The following is a 6646-nucleotide window of genomic DNA, read 5'->3' on the forward strand; positions in this document are numbered from 1 at the left end:
TATATCTCCCTTCACACAAGAATACTTCTGTGGCTACTTTCTTATAGTACTTATACAGGTAAATACAACTAGGGCAGGTCAATCAAACTACGTCTGGCATGAACACAATTAGTAAATGTTCAGATCTACGTCTACTTCCTCAATACTAGCATGCTTTAATAAAAAATTATAGATCTGACATGTTTTCTGCGCCCCGCGTGCTCCTTTTATTTGTAGATCCACTTAATTTGCCTGCGAGTATTTCTTCTCTTTTCCAAGTTAAGTTGTCTCGTCGTAGTTCACATGAAACAGAGAACAAAATTATTTTAACAACGTCCAAAAACGTGTCCTGTCACGGATTGGCCATTATAATGAATTCTACTCTGCTTTTGTAAATGATGAAAGTCTATGTGAATGCAGCTTGCCGCTAACTTGGTGTAATGTTTTGTCTGTACAGAAGTGTATCTGTCGCCTTTATCGCTCTTTCCCTCTCACACATAAATCGGTACAATAAAGTCAGGGCTTCGTGTTTTCTAGTTAGGCTGATCCGTGAAAAGACAGAGAAACAATTATGCTAATGGAGGATTCTCTCTCTCTCTCTCTCTCTCTCTCTCTCTCTCTCTCTCTCTCTCTCTGTCCTTTATCTGTGTACAGTTTAAATATATTATTTACGTGAAATCAGCCTAGTAGAATCTCTGGTGGAGCCCTTCGTCTTAATATTCAGCGGCTGGCTTGCTAGAAAAGATCTTTACATTTGTTATTATTATTAAGCGCTGCATTCAGTTGGGAAAATCGATCGTTTGAACAATTCGTTCAGTTTACGACAGATCTAAAATTTCAGATGTGGACGAAGCCTTTTTGGACGATTTCAAAAAACTCAAGAGATTGCAGGCTCTCTTCGTCACAGCTGAAACTTCCCAATTAATTACAGGGCCCAGACAATCATTAATGGTTCAGACAGAGAACTCATTCGTCATTCACTCTAGAATAAAATGGTCACAAACCTTATTTCTGAGGAAAATTGTATATTGAATCCATTTCCGTACATGTTCCGTTTTCTGTTGGTTCCAAGTCTCATGTAATTTTCTTTTACAGGTTTTTCTTTCTCTTTATCTATCACGCTAGCGGCACAAACTTTCCTAGCTCGCTTTAGCGCGAAGAAGAGTAAATAAATCTCCTTTAGCAATCCGACAATCTTCCAACCGATACTTCCGAAGCTGTTCCTCTCTCTCTCTCTCTCTCTCTCTCTCTATAATAACCATGGAGCATACATTTCTGTACCTCTGTTGTTCCAAAGAATAAACGTACTAGAAAAATACCTTGGCGTCGACGAGCTGTCGGCGCATATATTACTAGAAAATCTGATCAGATACTTTTCAAACGTAAATACATGTGGATGATTTGGTTGACCATTATTAATTATTGCGTGGTAGAGGGTAATTTTCCGTGGGGAGATTACAACAAGATCCATTGAATTTTTTAATTGAAAACCCTGCACTCTTCTCTCGTCTTTGTTTGGGAGATAAAATCCTTGTCAAACAAGAGAAGCTTACGCCAAGTCTGTCTATTAAAAATCTTATGGAAAATTCGTAAGACGTCTCCAGACACACTATTAAAATTCAAAACCATGGTTAAGTGGCAGTGTTGTAGGGAACAAACATTTTGTTTTTACTGTGTACTATTTGGAATGGGTAATGACGGTTTTGAATCGCGCAAGTGGGGAGTAGGCGAAGAGAGTCTTCAAAAATTTCCTTTCGAAAGCTAAAAAGCACGAATGTTCCAGTTCACATATCACAGCAGCTGTTAAATACAATCAGCTAGGTACAGTACGAACTGAGCATTCTCTTTCAGCAGCAACACACCTTGAAGCTTTGAAACATAACGAGAAGTTTGATCGAAACAGAAGTATGATGAAGAGACTTGTTTGGACTATCTGCATTTTAGCACGGAAAGAGTCAGATCTTCGAGGTCATGACGAATCTGAGGCGTCAGTAAATAAAGGAAGTTATTTACAACTTTTGGATTTCTTGGGAGAATGCGGAAGATCCTTTAGCATCCGATGGAGTATTTAAAGATATTTTTCTGACACAGAACGAATTTATAGCTTGTATTACGAATGTTCTAAAAGAACAAAATTCAGGTGAAGTTGAAAATAGCCATTTATATCAGTATAAGCCGACGAAGTAACGGATGACTCAACTAGAAGTCAAATGAGAGTAATTTTTTGTTTCGAAAATAACGAATCTGGAGAAATACAAGAGAAATTCGTAGGATTTTATGACGTATCCAAAGACCGGAGCGCACAAGGCATAGCCACTGTTTTGTGGCAAGTACTAAGCAGTTGGAATTTTGATATAAACAAATTGGTATTGCAAACAAGCAGTGGTTGCAGTACAATGGCGAGGAAAAAGTATGGTGTCCATTCTATTGTGAAACGAGTATATCTTCATGTTCTCTTTATCCACTGCTACGTAGATCAGTTGAACTTAGTCCTCCTTCATGCTTGTAAAAATATTACGCAAGTAAAAATTTTTGTGAGAAATCTATCAGGATATCACGCATTTTTAGCCGCCCCAGTAAAAAAAGTGAACTTTTGAGGGAAAGAGGATTTACACTAAAAAGTACGTGTGAAACAAGGTGGAATTTTCGTTCACGCACTGTACAAATCATTATTCATCACTATACAGGCCTGAGAGCAGCATTTAATGATGTGATAATCCGTGAAGCGTGAAGTAATAATTCTTTACATCAGGCAACGGGGCTAGATATTATACTGGATGATCAAAATTTTCTTTTTCTACTGCAGCCACGCAGTTCGATTTTCCAACATAAAAGTATCTTGTTTGAAATCTTGCAAAGTAAAACTGTGGACGTAAGACACTGTAAGCTTGAAGTTGAAAATAGCATTAAGGCTGTTGAAAGACTAAGATGTGAGGAAATTTTTCTGTGATGCATAGTGGACGCTAAGAGGCATATAAATTCAGCAGGAATATCTGAAATAAATTTCAACGAACGGAGGCAAGTAATCAGAAATTGAGAAGGCTAGTAGTCGAAATAATTGACACAGTAGTAGTAAACGTAGAAACTAGATTCCAGGACTTTCACGAAACGCATTTTACAGAGCTTGTAAATGAGAAAAAGTTAACAGGTTATAGTAGGCCAAACGATTTACCGATGCATGAAGAACTACTTAAAATATATCCGTCCTTTGACACTGAAAAACTGAAAGGAGAACTTATGTTTATTTACAGCAGTGAGGATAAACGTCTAAAACCTCAGGACCTCCTTCAACCCATTATAAACAATGAAATAAAAAACGTTCTCTGAATGTGCGAAATTACTGTCGTTGGTTCTTGCAATTCCGGAAGCCACCGCGTCTTCCGAAAGGAACATGAGTACATTAAAACGCGTTAAAACCTGTCTTCGCAACAGAATGACAAATGACTGTCAAACGTGGCGATTTTGGCTACAGAGAAGGGAACTGTGAAATCTTCAATCAAATGTCGATGTTTACGCCCAGAAAAAGGACAGGAGGATAGAACTAATTTATAAAAAGATATAGCGGTGAGTTTCTATGTTTATCTTTTTATTTATCTGTAGCTGTTTAATATTTTTATACATTTACTTATAACAATTTCTGTAGTAACAACGAATTTACTTTTGCAGTGTTTCTATTTTACAAGTTTTTATTTTAAGATTTTTTCTTTTCTCAAACTTCGTATTCTCAGCGTACCCTACAAAAAATATCAGGCTTCGCCACTGGTGACAAGGTGCTGGAAGCCCGCCCCTCCTGACTGAACGTGGAGGCCAGGGACTTGCCTCCATTGCAAAGTAGGGTAGGCGCCGATGGGCGACAGAGTACAAGGCTGGTGCAGGCACACACTGTCCATCCAAAAAGTTGCCACACCAATTTTATTCCGGCCTTGTCGCAGTGGTAATACCGTTTCCCGTCTGCCAAGAGTTGTTGGCAAGTGGGGTGCACTCAGCCCTTGTGAGGCCAATTGAGGAGCTATTTGATTGAGAAGTAGTGGCCCCAGTCTCAAAAACTGACAACGGGTGGGAGAGCGGTGTGCTGACCATGTGCCCCCCCCACATCCACATCCGGTAACGCCTAAAGGCTGAGGATCAATGACGGCCGTGCACTGCCGATTTTATTCCGGCCTTGCCGCAGTGGTAACACCGGTTCCCGTCAGATCACAGAAGTTAAGCTACGTCGGGCTTGGCTAGCATTAGGATGGGTCAGTGTCTGGGTCTGCCAAGTGCTGTTGGCAAGCGGGTTGCACCCAGCCATTGTGAGGCCAACTGAGGATCTACTTGATCGAGAAGTAGTGGCAGCCGTCATGAAAACTGATAATGCTGGTGAGAGCGGTGTGTGGAACACATGCTTCTCCGTATCCACATCTGATGACGCCTAAGGGCTGAGGATGACACTCGGGTGGATGGTAGCACTGGGCCTTCAGGCCGTTTTCGGATGCTGTTTTGTACAAACAAAATCAGCACAGTAATTACAGTGGCAGTTTGGACTAACAAGTATAAATAATAGGCGTGCATTCGACCAGTCAGTTGTCAGGAGGCAATGTTCAGTGGTGGACATGCCGCCGTAGTGCATCAATGTTGTCCTGTCGCAAATCACGAAGGAGCAGCATCTCTAAATAAAGCGTTGAAGACTTTATTCAGAATGTTTTGCAGAAGAGAAAAATCTTTGCAAAGTTTGAGCCACACATCTTGACTTCCGAACAAAAACGATGCGCGAACGTCTGCTGCGTCTTTGTTGAAATGAAAGTGTGGATAATTCTTGCTTGGATAAAATCATCACAGGTGACGAGGCCTGGTGTTATCAATACGTACTCCGTCTTCAGGCCACAAGTGGCCCATCGGGCCATCCGACCGCCAAGTCATCCTCAATGAGGATGCGGCTAGGAGGGGCGTGTGGTCAGTACACCGCTCTCCCGATCGTTATGATGGTTTTCTTTGACGGAAGCCGCTACTATTCGGTCGAGTAGCTTTTCAGTTGGCATCACGAGGCTGAGTGCACCCCAAAAAATGGCAACAGCTCATGGCGGCCCGGATGGTCACCCATCCAAGTGCCGGCCACGCCCGACAGCGCTTAACTTCGGTAATCTGACGGGAACCGGTGCATCCACTGTGGCAAGGCCGTTGCCCTGTTATCAATATGAACCTATCGCAAAACGAGAAAGTGCCAAAACTCATATGAAGGATCAGTGTTGTGACTTTCAAGTCAACGTGACACGGGTCTTGAACAATATCGCTACTTTATTTCATTGCGAAGATGGAGCAGCACCTTTTTGATAGTTCCTCTTGGTTATATGAACGTTCTGTGCGGTGTACTCAACTAGGGAAAGACTATTTAGGACGCCTGAAGCATTAAAACTACCATCTTAATTTTTCTCTGTTTTTTATTGATCCAGTCTCGAAACTTTTTGGACTGACGGGGATGTTCAGCGCACATTGTTGAATCTGCGGCTCTGCAGCAGACGACTCCAACGTGTTGCCATTCTGACCTGACGAAGTCTTCAGTTACGGTTCGAATGGGAATTAGCAAGATCGAATCATGGATCGATAGAAACCTCTCGCCTGGTCGATGATCATGTCCGGATACGCCGTCATCCAGGCGCGCAGCTGCACCGTTCCACGTCTGCAGACCCGTGGGAGAATATTATGCAGTGATGGACGTTAACCTGGTCTTCCGTGGGAGCTGCGGTCGTAATCGAAGGCACCATGACAATCGTGAACTGCGTGCAAACAGCCTGCATCCCTTCATGCATGATGTCTTCCCCACAGTGTTGGCATCTTCGAGCAGGATAACTGTCTGTGTTACAAGCACACAATCGTGCTACGTCGGTTTGGGAAGCACGGTAGTGAATTTCCATTGATGTCTTCGCCACGAAATTCACCTGATGTGAACACGACAGAATACATCTGGGACGCTATCGGTCGTCAACTCCGCGCCCACAAACCACAGATAGGCAATTTACGAGAATTCCGTGACCTGTGTGTAGATACCTGGTATCGCATACTTCCGGCAACCCAGCAAGGACTGGTCGAATCCACGCTACGCAGAATCGCTGCTGTATTGCGTTCCAAAGGTGGATTAGCAAGCTATTAAGCAGATGGTCATAATGTTCTGGCTCGTCGGTGTATTTCAAGAACCGATTAAAATGTTTGAAGACCATTTTGTTGTAAATACGTAGAAATAAAGAGCATTGTTCTGTGTAACGATCGAACAGCAGAATTTAATTATGATGGGGGGTCAGTTGAAAACTTTAAATATATTTTTTTAAATTTTTGAATTGAACAAAAGTGGAATATAAGTGTACCATTTTTCGACAATGTCTTCCTGTCGTTCAACACAGTTCCTCCAGTGCATAGGAACTGCACGGATTCCTCTGAAAAAAGAAAAAAAATCGTTTGGCCCTGTGCATAGCCACTCGTACCATGCATGTTCAACCTCTTCATTGGAACCAAATTTCTTTCCTCCCTTCGCATCTCTGAGTGTTCCAGAACTACAGCGTCTTACGTCAGGTAACGTCTGGGTGGAATAATATGTGGCAAACTTGTTCTTGGTCTTCATTGTGTAAAATTCATTTTGTAAAATATGCAGGATGCTTGATTTAACTCGACACGTAAAATATCTCGAAAACTACGG

The 6646-nt window shown here is 42.0% G+C and overlaps 1 pseudogene; it reads right to left on the reverse strand.

The window, feature by feature from the left end:
• Positions 1-5023: 5023 nt before the first annotated feature.
• LOC124614213 lies at positions 5024-5141 on the reverse strand (annotated as a pseudogene).
• Between the last annotated feature and the right edge of the window lie 1505 nt (positions 5142-6646).

The sequence above is a fragment of the Schistocerca americana genome, chromosome 4 (assembly GCF_021461395.2).
Source record: "Schistocerca americana isolate TAMUIC-IGC-003095 chromosome 4, iqSchAmer2.1, whole genome shotgun sequence".
NCBI classification, from domain to species: Eukaryota; Metazoa; Arthropoda; class Insecta; order Orthoptera; family Acrididae; genus Schistocerca; species Schistocerca americana.